Genomic DNA, 14,830 nt, shown 5'->3' with positions numbered 1-14,830 from the left:
TGTATTACTTTTCTATTCTGTTCAACTTTTGCCCATTGAACTATGTTAGGGAAGTATGTTGCACAAAGGACTCAAGTAACGCTATGACTCTGTTGAACAGTACTTTTTATGTGAGATAAGATTTTGCAATAAAAATTAAGATTTCCCTGTGAATGCAATCTCTTCTGTCAAAACGGAAAGCTCAACCTGGTACAGGTGGGTTGATAGTGTTATGCTTGTCAATCTGGACTCTGAAAACAGGGATCTAAGTACAAAGCTCAGTGGGACTTATCTAAACTTTACGATTTTGTTTCCATTCAGTTCTTAGAAGTATTAATTGGAAAAACATCTCATTTACTTATAAACTTGTACGTATCAACTTATATGTATGTATCTCCCTATATATCGCTATATGTCTATGTATATTTATCGGAAAATATAAATATATACATTATAAAAATACACATAATTAATAGAGGTGAAAATAATGAACAGTTGTTGCCTCTCCGCATTTGAAACATGAGCGCCTTCTCCTTCCTCTTCTATATGTCCTGAAATTGAGATAGTCACTTTTTAATCAATTTTGATCTAACAACATAGTTGATTTGTACAAAGCATATCATACGATCTGTGAATAATTTAAAAAAAGAAAATTAGATCAGTACCTTTGAGGCCTCCAAGCAAAAGCTTATATTTCATGATTGCAGATCGACTGTTGAAAATCAGCATGAGAAATGTTTTATTTCACAACTTCCATACTAATATACAAAAAACATTTCTACTATCTGTATGATACCGTCACTGTGGTTCTCTTGGTTTCATTTAAGAAAACATCTCTTTCAAAATGTGCTATATTCGCCTTATCAATAGTGTGGAAATCTTCAAAAAGGTATGCTGGGAATCAGCCCTCTGAAATGCATTTGAGAAAAACAGGATAGGATTTTGTAATGTCACACTATTTTGTCTAGGAATGTGATGTAAAAGTATTATAAAGTTCGTATTTCTGTCAAGCTGTTGGACATTTTGAAAGGAGTCAATATTTGTCTCTTTCAACCTGCTGGTGTTGGATTGGAGCTATCAATAAACAAAGATGACAGAAATGGAAAAGGTCAAGAGTAGTAAAGAAGTACCTCAAAGAATTGGACTGGTACCTTTGCATGCAAAGTCCAAAGTGCCAACCATTGCTCTTTGGAGCCACCCATGTGAGAGACAGAGAAATGGATGTAGTAGTTTGGAAATGTAGAATGTTTTAATATTCTTCAGTCAAAGATGATCATTATTTTGTAAATTGCATGTCCTGATAAACGTTTGCACATTTAACACTGTTATGGAGAATGTAGCTGAAAAGAATCAAATCACATTATCACTCTTTACACTATGAGCATTCAACTGAGATATCTTTTCATCAATGTAAGAAAAGCCCCCGCACTGATGCGCTCTCTTTTGTCTCAATGGAAAAAGCCCTCATGTATGGTGGGGTTCCATGGTGTAATGGTTAGCACTCTGGACTCTGAATCCAGCGATCCGAGTTCAAATCTCGGTGGGACCTGCTTGAATTATAAAATTTAATATTTCACTAATTTCTTAGAATTTGGACTTGGAAAAACATAACGTCAAAGCTTTATACTGAAACTTATCAACGTATAAGTATGTATACATGGCTATATCCATCTAGATAGCGATAATACAATATAAAGAAATGAATTAATCATAAACATAAGTACAGAAGCTGAAAACTAAAAACTGTTCTTTCCCATCCACAATTTGAGCAAGAGGTTCTTTTTCTTTCTCATCTGTATGATCAGTAATAAGATAGTTAATTTTGCTGATTTCTTATCTGACAACATTCTTGACTTACACAGTGCATTTAATTGTGCATTTCTTTGAAAGAGGAATTCAGATTAATACATCTGACATGTCTTTCAAAAGATTCTACTTCATGGTTATGGATTTACTTTAGAAAAACAGAGTGTAAATATCTGTGTGTCTGAATTTCAAGATTGTTATTTAAAAGTTCATCTCTTCTGCCCCCAAAATACACAATTTGATTCCTCAAGTTTTCTTTTAATGAAGGCTTTCCAATTAAAAAAGTTCCTTGTTCCCCTTATCAATAACAGTAAGATTTAAACAAGTAATATCTTGCATCAGCCCCTTGTGATGAGTTTGAGAAAACAGAGTCAGCTCACAAAATGTCTCATTATTTTGAGCCATTTAATTTCCATGTTTTCTAAAAGTTCTATAATTTGCTCACATCAAATAGACTTTTAAAATACAATCAATACATTAATGTTTCACTCTACCCGTGTTAGATTTATGATATTTATGAATACACTTGACAGAAAAAGATTTGGTCATAAGTCATGAAAGTGGTCCCACCGAGATTTGAACTCGGATCCTTGGATTCAAAGTCCAAAGTGCTAACCATTACACCATGGAACCTCCCATGTAACAGGGGAGCAAATTGCTGCAGCAATGTGGACATTTCACATTTTTTATGTTCTACAGTCAAAGACAAACAGAATTGTATTACTTTTCTATTCTGTTCAACTTTTGCCCATTGAACTATGTTAGGGAAGTATGTTGCACAAAGGACTCAAGTAACGCTATGACTCTGTTGAACAGTACTTTTTATGTGAGATAAGATTTTGCAATAAAAATTAAGATTTCCCTGTGAATGCAATCTCTTCTGTCAAAACGGAAAGCTCAACCTGGTACAGGTGGGTTGATAGTGTTATGCTTGTCAATCTGGACTCTGAAAACAGGGATCTAAGTACAAAGCTCAGTGGGACTTATCTAAACTTTACGATTTTGTTTCCATTCAGTTCTTAGAAGTATTAATTGGAAAAACATCTCATTTACTTATAAACTTGTACGTATCAACTTATATGTATGTATCTCCCTATATATCGCTATATGTCTATGTATATTTATCGGAAAATATAAATATATACATTATAAAAATACACATAATTAATAGAGGTGAAAATAATGAACAGTTGTTGCCTCTCCGCATTTGAAACATGAGCGCCTTCTCCTTCCTCTTCTATATGTCCTGAAATTGAGATAGTCACTTTTTAATCAATTTTGATCTAACAACATAGTTGATTTGTACAAAGCATATCATACGATCTGTGAATAATTTAAAAAAAGAAAATTAGATCAGTACCTTTGAGGCCTCCAAGCAAAAGCTTATATTTCATGATTGCAGATCGACTGTTGAAAATCAGCATGAGAAATGTTTTATTTCACAACTTCCATACTAATATACAAAAAACATTTCTACTATCTGAATGATACCGTCACTGTGGTTCTCTTGGTTTCATTTAAGAAAACATCTCTTTCAAAATGTGCTATATTCGCCTTATCAATAGTGTGGAAATCTTCAAAAAGGTATGCTGGGAATCAGCCCTCTGAAATGCATTTGAGAAAAACAGGATAGGATTTTGTAATGTCACACTATTTTGTCTAGGAATGTGATGTAAAAGTATTATAAAGTTCGTATTTCTGTCAAGCTGTTGGACATTTTGAAAGGAGTCAATATTTGTCTCTTTCAACCTGCTGGTGTTGGATTGGAGCTATCAATAAACAAAGATGACAGAAATGGAAAAGGTCAAGAGTAGTAAAGAAGTACCTCAAAGAATTGGACTGGTACCTTTGCATGCAAAGTCCAAAGTGCCAACCATTGCTCTTTGGAGCCACCCATGTGAGAGACAGAGAAATGGATGTAGTAGTTTGGAAATGTAGAATGTTTTAATATTCTTCAGTCAAAGATGATCATTATTTTGTAAATTGCATGTCCTGATAAACGTTTGCACATTTAACACTGTTATGGAGAATGTAGCTGAAAAGAATCAAATCACATTATCACTCTTTACACTATGAGCATTCAACTGAGATATCTTTTCATCAATGTAAGAAAAGCCCCCGCACTGATGCGCTCTCTTTTGTCTCAATGGAAAAAGCCCTCATGTATGGTGGGGTTCCATGGTGTAATGGTTAGCACTCTGGACTCTGAATCCAGCGATCCGAGTTCAAATCTCGGTGGGACCTGCTTGAATTATAAGATTTAATATTTCACTAATTTCTTAGAATTTGGACTTGGAAAAACATAACGTCAAAGCTTTATACTGAAACTTATCAACGTATAAGTATGTATACATGGCTATATCCATCTAGATAGCGATAATACAATATAAAGAAATGAATTAATCATAAACATAAGTACAGAAGCTGAAAACTAAAAACTGTTCTTTCCCATCCACAATTTGAGCAAGAGGTTCTTTTTCTTTCTCATCTGTATGATCAGTAATAAGATAGTTAATTTTGCTGATTTCTTATCTGACAACATTCTTGACTTACACAGTGCATTTAATTGTGCATTTCTTTGAAAGAGGAATTCAGATTAATACATCTGACATGTCTTTCAAAAGATTCTACATCATGGTTATGGATTTACTTTAGAAAAACAGAGTGTAAATATCTGTGTGTCTGAATTTCAAGATTGTTATTTAAAAGTTCATCTCTTCTGCCCCCAAAATACACAATTTGATTCCTCAAGTTTTCTTTTAATGAAGGCTTTCCAATTAAAAAAGTTCCTTGTTCCCCTTATCAATAACAGTAAGATTTAAACAAGTAATATCTTGCATCAGCCCCTTGTGATGAGTTTGAGAAAACAGAGTCAGCTCACAAAATGTCTCATTATTTTGAGCCATTTAATTTCCATGTTTTCTAAAAGTTCTATAATTTGCTCACATCAAATAGACTTTTAAAATACAATCAATACATTAATGTTTCACTCTACCCGTGTTAGATTTATGATATTTATGAATACACTTGACAGAAAAAGATTTGGTCATAAGTCATGAAAGTGGTCCCACCGAGATTTGAACTCGGATCCTTGGATTCAAAGTCCAAAGTGCTAACCATTACACCATGGAACCTCCCATGTGACAGGGGAGCAAATTGCTGCAGCAATGTGGACATTTCACATTTTTTATGTTCTACAGTCAAAGACAAACAGAATTGTATTACTTTTCTATTCTGTTCAACTTTTGCCCATTGAACTATGTTAGGGAAGTATGTTGCACAAAGGACTCAAGTAACGCCATGACTCTGTTGAACAGTACTTTTTATGTGAGATAAGATTTTGCAATAAAAATTAGGATTTCCCTGTGAATGCAATCTCTTCTGTCAAAACGGAAAGCTCAACCTGGTACAGGTGGGTTGATAGTGTTATGCTTGTCAATCTGGACTCTGAAAACAGGGATCTAAGTACAAAGCTCAGTGGGACTTATCTAAACTTTACGATTTTGTTTCCATTCAGTTCTTAGAAGTATTAATTGGAAAAACATCTCATTTACTTATAAACTTGTACGTATCAACTTATATGTATGTATCTCCCTATATATCGCTATATGTCTATGTATATTTATCGGAAAATATAAATATATACATTATAAAAATACATATAATTAATAGAGGTGAAAATAATGAACAGTTGTTGCCTCTCCGCATTTGAAACATGAGCGCCTTCTCCTTCCTCTTCTATATGTCCTGAAATTGAGATAGTCACTTTTTAATCAATTTTGATCTAACAACATAGTTGATTTGTACAAAGCATATCATACGATCTGTGAATAATTTTAAAAAAGAAAATTAGATCAGTGACTTTGAGGCCTCCAAGCAAAAGCTTATATTTCATGATTGCAGATCGACTGTTGAAAATCAGCATGAGAAATGTTTTATTTCACAACTTCCATACTAATATACAAAAAACATTTCTACTATCTGAATGATACCGTCACTGTGGTTCTCTTGGTTTCATTTAAGAAAACATCTCTTTCAAAATGTGCTATATTCGCCTTATCAATAGTGTGGAAATCTTCAAAAAGGTATGCTGGGAATCAGCCCTCTGAAATGCATTTGAGAAAAACAGGATAGGATTTTGTAATGTCACACTATTTTGTCTAGGAATGTGATGTAAAAGTATTATAAAGTTCGTATTTCTGTAACTTGTTCAAGCTGTTGGACATTTTGAAAGGAGTAAATATTTGTCTCTTTCAACCTGCTGGTGTTGGATTGGAGCTATCAATAAACAAAGATGACAGAAATGGAAAAGGTCAAGAGTAGTAAAGAAGTACCTCAAAGAATTGGACTGGTACCTTTGCATGCAAAGTCCAAAGTGCCAACCATTGCTCTTTGGAGCCACCCATGTGAGAGACAGAGAAATGGATGTAGTAGTTTGGAAATGTAGAATGTTTTAATATTCTTCAGTCAAAGATGATCATTATTTTGTAAATTGCATGTCCTGATAAACGTTTGCACATTTAACACTGTTATGGAGAATGTAGCTGAAAAGAATCAAATCACATTATCGCTCTTTACACTATGAGCATTCAACTGAGATATCTTTTCATCAATGTAAGAAAAGCCCCCGCACTGATGCGCTCTCTTTTGTCTCAATGGAAAAAGCCCTCATGTATGGCGGGGTTCCATGGTGTAATGGTTAGCACTCTGGACTCTGAATCCAGCGATCCGAGTTCCAATCTCGGTGGGACCTGCTTGATTTATGAGATTTAATATTTCACTAATTTCTTAGAAATTGGACTTGGAAAAACATAACGTCAAAGCTTTATACTGAAACTTATCAACGTATAAGTATGTATACATGGCTATATCCATCTAGATAGCGATAATACAATATAAATAAATGAATTAATCATAAACATAAGTACAGAAGCTGAAAACTAAAAACTGTTCTTTCCCATCCACAATTTGAGCAAGAGGTTCTTTTTCTTTCTCATCTGTATGATCAGTAATAAGATAGTTAATTTTGCTGATTTCTTATCTGACAACATTCTTGACTTACACAGTGCATTTAATTGTGCATTTCTTTGAAAGAGGAATTCAGATTAATACATCTGACATGTCTTTCAAAAGATTCTACTTCATGGTTATGGATTTACTTTAGAAAAACAGAGTGTAAATATCTGTGTGTCTGAATTTCAAGATTGTTATTTAAAAGTTCATCTCTTCTGCCCCCAAAATACACAATTTGATTCCTCAAGTTTTCTTTTAATGAAGGCTTTCCAATTAAAAAAGTTCCTTGTTCCCCTTATCAATAACAGTAAGATTTAAACAAGTAATATCTTGCATCAGCCCCTTGTGATGAGTTTGAGAAAACAGAGTCAGCTCACAAAATGTCTCATTATTTTGAGCCATTTAATTTCCATGTTTTCTAAAAGTTCTATAATTTGCTCACATCAAATAGACTTTTAAAATACAATCAATACATTAATGTTTCACTCTACCCGTGTTAGATTTATGATATTTATGAATACACTTGACAGAAAAAGATTTGGTCATAAGTCATGAAAGTGGTCCCACCGAGATTTGAACTCGGATCCTTGGATTCAAAGTCCAAAGTGCTAACCATTACACCATGGAACCTCCCATGTGACAGGGGAGCAAATTGCTGCAGCAATGTGGACATTTCACATTTTTTATGTTCTACAGTCAAAGACAAACAGAATTGTATTACTTTTCTATTCTGTTCAACTTTTGCCCATTGAACTATGTTAGGGAAGTATGTTGCACAAAGGACTCAAGTAACGCCATGACTCTGTTGAACAGTACTTTTTATGTGAGATAAGATTTTGCAATAAAAATTAGGATTTCCCTGTGAATGCAATCTCTTCTGTCAAAACGGAAAGCTCAACCTGGTACAGGTGGGTTGATAGTGTTATGCTTGTCAATCTGGACTCTGAAAACAGGGATCTAAGTACAAAGCTCAGTGGGACTTATCTAAACTTTACGATTTTGTTTCCATTCAGTTCTTAGAAGTATTAATTGGAAAAACATCTCATTTACTTATAAACTTGTACGTATCAACTTATATGTATGTATCTCCCTATATATCGCTATATGTCTATGTATATTTATCGGAAAATATAAATATATACATTATAAAAATACATATAATTAATAGAGGTGAAAATAATGAACAGTTGTTGCCTCTCCGCATTTGAAACATGAGCGCCTTCTCCTTCCTCTTCTATATGTCCTGAAATTGAGATAGTCACTTTTTAATCAATTTTGATCTAACAACATAGTTGATTTGTACAAAGCATATCATACGATCTGTGAATAATTTTAAAAAAGAAAATTAGATCAGTGACTTTGAGGCCTCCAAGCAAAAGCTTATATTTCATGATTGCAGATCGACTGTTGAAAATCAGCATGAGAAATGTTTTATTTCACAACTTCCATACTAATATACAAAAAACATTTCTACTATCTGAATGATACCGTCACTGTGGTTCTCTTGGTTTCATTTAAGAAAACATCTCTTTCAAAATGTGCTATATTCGCCTTATCAATAGTGTGGAAATCTTCAAAAAGGTATGCTGGGAATCAGCCCTCTGAAATGCATTTGAGAAAAACAGGATAGGATTTTGTAATGTCACACTATTTTGTCTAGGAATGTGATGTAAAAGTATTATAAAGTTCGTATTTCTGTAACTTGTTCAAGCTGTTGGACATTTTGAAAGGAGTAAATATTTGTCTCTTTCAACCTGCTGGTGTTGGATTGGAGCTATCAATAAACAAAGATGACAGAAATGGAAAAGGTCAAGAGTAGTAAAGAAGTACCTCAAAGAATTGGACTGGTACCTTTGCATGCAAAGTCCAAAGTGCCAACCATTGCTCTTTGGAGCCACCCATGTGAGAGACAGAGAAATGGATGTAGTAGTTTGGAAATGTAGAATGTTTTAATATTCTTCAGTCAAAGATGATCATTATTTTGTAAATTGCATGTCCTGATAAACGTTTGCACATTTAACACTGTTATGGAGAATGTAGCTGAAAAGAATCAAATCACATTATCGCTCTTTACACTATGAGCATTCAACTGAGATATCTTTTCATCAATGTAAGAAAAGCCCCCGCACTGATGCGCTCTCTTTTGTCTCAATGGAAAAAGCCCTCATGTATGGCGGGGTTCCATGGTGTAATGGTTAGCACTCTGGACTCTGAATCCAGCGATCCGAGTTCCAATCTCGGTGGGACCTGCTTGATTTATGAGATTTAATATTTCACTAATTTCTTAGAAATTGGACTTGGAAAAACATAACGTCAAAGCTTTATACTGAAACTTATCAACGTATAAGTATGTATACATGGCTATATCCATCTAGATAGCGATAATACAATATAAATAAATGAATTAATCATAAACATAAGTACAGAAGCTGAAAACTAAAAACTGTTCTTTCCCATCCACAATTTGAGCAAGAGGTTCTTTTTCTTTCTCATCTGTATGATCAGTAATAAGATAGTTAATTTTGCTGATTTCTTATCTGACAACATTCTTGACTTACACAGTGCATTTAATTGTGCATTTCTTTGAAAGAGGAATTCAGATTAATACATCTGACATGTCTTTCAAAAGATTCTACTTCATGGTTATGGATTTACTTTAGAAAAACAGAGTGTAAATATCTGTGTGTCTGAATTTCAAGATTGTTATTTAAAAGTTCATCTCTTCTGCCCCCAAAATACACAATTTGATTCCTCAAGTTTTCTTTTAATGAAGGCTTTCCAATTAAAAAAGTTCCTTGTTCCCCTTATCAATAACAGTAAGATTTAAACAAGTAATATCTTGCATCAGCCCCTTGTGATGAGTTTGAGAAAACAGAGTCAGCTCACAAAATGTCTCATTATTTTGAGCCATTTAATTTCCATGTTTTCTAAAAGTTCTATAATTTGCTCACATCAAATAGACTTTTAAAATACAATCAATACATTAATGTTTCACTCTACCCGTGTTAGATTTATGATATTTATGAATACACTTGCCAGAAAAAGGTTTGGTCATAAGTCATGAAAGTGGTCCCACCGAGATTTGAACTCGGATCCTTGGATTCAAAGTCCAAAGTGCTAACCATTACACCATGGAACCTCCCATGTGACAGGGGAGCAAATTGCTGCAGCAATGTGGACATTTCACATTTTTTATGTTCTACAGTCAAAGACAAACAGAATTGTATTACTTTTCTATTCTGTTCAACTTTTGCCCATTGAACTATGTTAGGGAAGTATGTTGCACAAAGGACTCAAGTAACGCTATGACTCTGTTGAACAGTACTTTTTATGTGAGATAAGATTTTGCAATAAAAATTAAGATTTCCCTGTGAATGCAATCTCTTCTGTCAAAACGGAAAGCTCAACCTGGTACAGGTGGGTTGATAGTGTTATGCTTGTCAATCTGGACTCTGAAAACAGGGATCTAAGTACAAAGCTCAGTGGGACTTATCTAAACTTTACGATTTTGTTTCCATTCAGTTCTTAGAAGTATTAATTGGAAAAACATCTCATTTACTTATAAACTTGTACGTATCAACTTATATGTATGTATCTCCCTATATATCGCTATATGTCTATGTATATTTATCGGAAAATATAAATATATACATTATAAAAATACATATAATTAATAGAGGTGAAAATAATGAACAGTTGTTGCCTCTCCGCATTTGAAACATGAGCGCCTTCTCCTTCCTCTTCTATATGTCCTGAAATTGAGATAGTCACTTTTTAATCAATTTTGATCTAACAACATAGTTGATTTGTACAAAGCATATCATACGATCTGTGAATAATTTTAAAAAAGAAAATTAGATCAGTACCTTTGAGGCCTCAAAGCAAAAGCTTATATTTCATGATTGCAGATCGACTGTTGAAAATCAGCATGAGAAATGTTTTATTTCACAACTTCCATACTAATATACAAAAAACATTTCTACTATCTGAATGATACCGTCACTGTGGTTCTCTTGTTTTCATTTAAGAAAACATCTCTTTCAAAATGTGCTATATTCGCCTTATCAATAGTGTGGAAATCTTCAAAAAGGTATGCTGGGAATCAGCCCTCTGAAATGCATTTGAGAAAAACAGGATAGGATTTTGTAATGTCACACTATTTTGTCTAGGAATGTGATGTAAAAGTATTATAAAGTTCGTATTTCTGTAACTTGTTCAAGCTGTTGGACAATTTGAAAGGAGTCAATATTTGTCTCTTTCAACCTGCTGGTGTTGGATTGGAGCTATCAATAAACAAAGATGACAGAAATGGAAAAGGTCAAGAGTAGTAAAGAAGTACCTCAAAGAATTGGACTGGTACCTTTGCATGCAAAGTCCAAAGTGCCAACCATTGCTCTTTGGAGCCACCCATGTGAGAGACAGAGAAATGGATGTAGTAGTTTGGAAATGTAGAATGTTTTAATATTCTTCAGTCAAAGATGATCATTATTTTGTAAATTGCATGTCCTGATAAACGTTTGCACATTTAACACTGTTATGGAGAATGTAGCTGAAAAGAATCAAATCACATTATCGCTCTTTACACTATGAGCATTCAACTGAGATATCTTTTCATCAATGTAAGAAAAGCCCCCGCACTGATGCGCTCTCTTTTGTCTCAATGGAAAAAGCCCTCATGTATGGTGGGGTTCCATGGTGTAATGGTTAGCACTCTGGACTCTGAATCCAGCGATCCGAGTTCAAATCTCGGTGGGACCTGCTTGAATTATGAGATTTAATATTTCACTAATTTCTTAGAATTTGGACTTGGAAAAACATAACGTCAAAGCTTTATACTGAAACTTATCAACGTATAAGTATGTATACATGGCTATATCCATCTAGATAGCGATAATACAATATAAAGAAATGAATTAATCATAAACATAAGTACAGAAGCTGAAAACTAAAAACTGTTCTTTCCCATCCACAATTTGAGCAAGAGGTTCTTTTTCTTTCTCATCTGTATGATCAGTAATAAGATAGTTAATTTTGCTGATTTCTTATCTGACAACATTCTTGACTTACACAGTGCATTTAATTGTGCATTTCTTTGAAAGAGGAATTCAGATTAATACATCTGACATGTCTTTCAAAAGATTCTACTTCATGGTTATGGATTTACTTTAGAAAAACAGAGTGTAAATATCTGTGTGTCTGAATTTCAAGATTGTTATTTAAAAGTTCATCTCTTCTGCCCCCAAAATACACAATTTGATTCCTCAAGTTTTCTTTTAATGAAGGCTTTCCAATTAAAAAAGTTCCTTGTTCCCCTTATCAATAACAGTAAGATTTAAACAAGTAATATCTTGCATCAGCCCCTTGTGATGAGTTTGAGAAAACAGAGTCAGCTCACAAAATGTCTCATTATTTTGAGCCATTTAATTTCCATGTTTTCTAAAAGTTCTATAATTTGCTCACATCAAATAGACTTTTAAAATACAATCAATACATTAATGTTTCACTCTACCCGTGTTAGATTTATGATATTTATGAATACACTTGACAGAAAAAGATTTGGTCATAAGTCATGAAAGTGGTCCCACCGAGATTTGAACTCGGATCCTTGGATTCAAAGTCCAAAGTGCTAACCATTACACCATGGAACCTCCCATGTGACAGGGGAGCAAATTGCTGCAGCAATGTGGACATTTCACATTTTTTATGTTCTACAGTCAAAGACAAACAGAATTGTATTACTTTTCTATTCTGTTCAACTTTTGCCCATTGAACTATGTTAGGGAAGTATGTTGCACAAAGGACTCAAGTAACGCTATGACTCTGTTGAACAGTACTTTTTATGTGAGATAAGATTTTGCAATAAAAATTAAGATTTCCCTGTGAATGCAATCTCTTCTGTCAAAACGGAAAGCTCAACCTGGTACAGGTGGGTTGATGGTGTTATGCTTGTCAATCTGCACTCTGAAAACAGGGATCTAAGTACAAAGCTCAGTGGGACTTATCTAAACTTTACAATTTTGTTTCCATTCAGTTCTTAGAAGTATTAATTGGAAAAACATCTCATTTACTTATAAACTTGTACGTATCAACTTATATGTATGTATCTCCCTATATATCGCTATATTTCTATGTATATTTATCGGAAAATATAAATATATACATTATAAAAATACATATAATTAATAGAGGTGAAAATAATGAACAGTTGTTGCCTCTCCGCATTTGAAACATGAGCGCCTTCTCCTTCCTCTTCTATATGTCCTGAAATTGAGATAGTCACTTTTTAATCAATTTTGATCTAACAACATAGTTGATTTGTACAAAGCATATCATACGATCTGTGAATAATTTTAAAAAAGAAAATTAGATCAGTACCTTTGAGGCCTCCAAGCAAAAGCTTATATTTCATGATTGCAGATCGACTGTTGAAAATCAGCATGAGAAATGTTTTATTTCACAACTTCCATACTAATATACAAAAAACATTTCTACTATCTGAATGATACCGTCACTGTGGTTCTCTTGGTTTCATTTAAGAAAACATCTCTTTCAAAATGTGCTATATTCGCCTTATCAATAGTGTGGAAATCTTCAAAAAGGTATGCTGGGAATCAGCCCTCTGAAATGCATTTGAGAAAAACAGGATAGGATTTTGTAATGTCACACTATTTTGTCTAGGAATGTGATGTAAAAGTATTATAAAGTTCGTATTTCTGTAACTTGTTCAAGCTGTTGGACATTTTGAAAGGAGTAAATATTTGTCTCTTTCAACCTGCTGGTGTTGGATTGGAGCTATCAATAAACAAAGATGACAGAAATGGAAAAGGTCAAGAGTAGTAAAGAAGTACCTCAAAGAATTGGACTGGTACCTTTGCATGCAAAGTCCAAAGTGCCAACCATTGCTCTTTGGAGCCACCCATGTGAGAGACAGAGAAATGGATGTAGTAGTTTGGAAATGTAGAATGTGTTAATATTCTTCAGTCAAAGATGATCATTATTTTGTAAATTGCATGTCCTGATAAACGTTTGCACATTTAACACTGTTATGGAGAATGTAGCTGAAAAGAATCAAATCACATTATCGCTCTTTACACTATGAGCATTCAACTGAGATATCTTTTCATCAATGTAAGAAAAGCCCCCGCACTGATGCGCTCTCTTTTGTCTCAATGGAAAAAGCCCTCATGTATGGCGGGGTTCCATGGTGTAATGGTTAGCACTCTGGACTCTGAATCCAGCGATCCGAGTTCCAATCTCGGTGGGACCTGCTTGATTTATGCGATTTAATATTTCACTAATTTCTTAGAAATTGGACTTGGAAAAACATAACGTCAAAGCTTTATACTGAAACTTATCAACGTATAAGTATGTATACATGGCTATATCCATCTAGATAGCGATAATACAATATAAATAAATGAATTAATCATAAACATAAGTACAGAAGCTGAAAACTAAAAACTGTTCTTTCCCATCCACAATTTGAGCAAGAGGTTCTTTTTCTTTCTCATCTGTATGATCAGTAATAAGATAGTTAATTTTGCTGATTTCTTATCTGACAACATTCTTGACTTACACAGTGCATTTAATTGTGCATTTCTTTGAAAGAGGAATTCAGATTAATACATCTGACATGTCTTTCAAAAGATTCTACTTCATGGTTATGGATTTACTTTAGAAAAACAGAGTGTAAATATCTGTGTGTCTGAATTTCAAGATTGTTATTTAAAAGTTCATCTCTTCTGCCCCCAAAATACACAATTTGATTCCTCAAGTTTTCTTTTAATGAAGGCTTTCCAATTAAAAAAGTTCCTTGTTCCCCTTATCAATAACAGTAAGATTTAAACAAGTAATATCTTGCATCAGCCCCTTGTGATGAGTTTGAGAAAACAGAGTCAGCTCACAAAATGTCTCATTATTTTGAGCCATTTAATTTCCATGTTTTCTAAAAGTTCTATAATTTGCTCACATCAAATAGACTTTTAAAATACAATCAATACATTAATGTTTCACTCTACCCGTGTTAGATTTA

The 14,830-nt window shown here is 33.7% G+C and overlaps 11 non-coding genes across 11 annotated transcripts; 6 read left to right on the top strand and 5 right to left on the bottom strand.

The window, feature by feature from the left end:
• The first annotated feature begins 1,456 nt into the window (after positions 1-1,456).
• On the top strand, positions 1,457-1,528 carry TRNAQ-CUG (transfer RNA glutamine (anticodon CUG)). The gene has a single exon. It is a non-coding gene; the product is annotated as a tRNA-Gln (tRNA).
• Positions 1,529-2,346: 818 nt separating this feature from the next.
• TRNAQ-UUG (transfer RNA glutamine (anticodon UUG)) lies at positions 2,347-2,418 on the bottom strand. Its single transcript has one exon. It is a non-coding gene; the product is annotated as a tRNA-Gln (tRNA).
• Positions 2,419-3,957: 1,539 nt separating this feature from the next.
• On the top strand, positions 3,958-4,029 carry TRNAQ-CUG (transfer RNA glutamine (anticodon CUG)). The gene has a single exon. It is a non-coding gene; the product is annotated as a tRNA-Gln (tRNA).
• Positions 4,030-4,847: 818 nt separating this feature from the next.
• TRNAQ-UUG (transfer RNA glutamine (anticodon UUG)) lies at positions 4,848-4,919 on the bottom strand. The gene has a single exon. It is a non-coding gene; the product is annotated as a tRNA-Gln (tRNA).
• Positions 4,920-6,466: 1,547 nt separating this feature from the next.
• TRNAQ-CUG (transfer RNA glutamine (anticodon CUG)) lies at positions 6,467-6,538 on the top strand. Its single transcript has one exon. It is a non-coding gene; the product is annotated as a tRNA-Gln (tRNA).
• An 818-nt stretch (positions 6,539-7,356) lies between these two features.
• TRNAQ-UUG (transfer RNA glutamine (anticodon UUG)) lies at positions 7,357-7,428 on the bottom strand. The gene has a single exon. It is a non-coding gene; the product is annotated as a tRNA-Gln (tRNA).
• A 1,547-nt stretch (positions 7,429-8,975) lies between these two features.
• Positions 8,976-9,047, top strand: TRNAQ-CUG (transfer RNA glutamine (anticodon CUG)). Its single transcript has one exon. It is a non-coding gene; the product is annotated as a tRNA-Gln (tRNA).
• An 818-nt stretch (positions 9,048-9,865) lies between these two features.
• Positions 9,866-9,937, bottom strand: TRNAQ-UUG (transfer RNA glutamine (anticodon UUG)). The gene has a single exon. It is a non-coding gene; the product is annotated as a tRNA-Gln (tRNA).
• A 1,547-nt stretch (positions 9,938-11,484) lies between these two features.
• TRNAQ-CUG (transfer RNA glutamine (anticodon CUG)) lies at positions 11,485-11,556 on the top strand. The gene has a single exon. It is a non-coding gene; the product is annotated as a tRNA-Gln (tRNA).
• An 818-nt stretch (positions 11,557-12,374) lies between these two features.
• Positions 12,375-12,446, bottom strand: TRNAQ-UUG (transfer RNA glutamine (anticodon UUG)). The gene has a single exon. It is a non-coding gene; the product is annotated as a tRNA-Gln (tRNA).
• Positions 12,447-13,993: 1,547 nt separating this feature from the next.
• TRNAQ-CUG (transfer RNA glutamine (anticodon CUG)) lies at positions 13,994-14,065 on the top strand. The gene has a single exon. It is a non-coding gene; the product is annotated as a tRNA-Gln (tRNA).
• Positions 14,066-14,830: the final 765 nt, after the last annotated feature.

Source organism: Lissotriton vulgaris, unplaced genomic scaffold (genome assembly GCF_964263255.1).
Source record: "Lissotriton vulgaris unplaced genomic scaffold, aLisVul1.2 SCAFFOLD_714, whole genome shotgun sequence".
Taxonomy (NCBI): domain Eukaryota; kingdom Metazoa; phylum Chordata; class Amphibia; order Caudata; family Salamandridae; genus Lissotriton; species Lissotriton vulgaris.
Note: the sequence above shows the minus strand (reverse complement) of the source record. Positions and strands in the feature narration are given on the sequence as shown.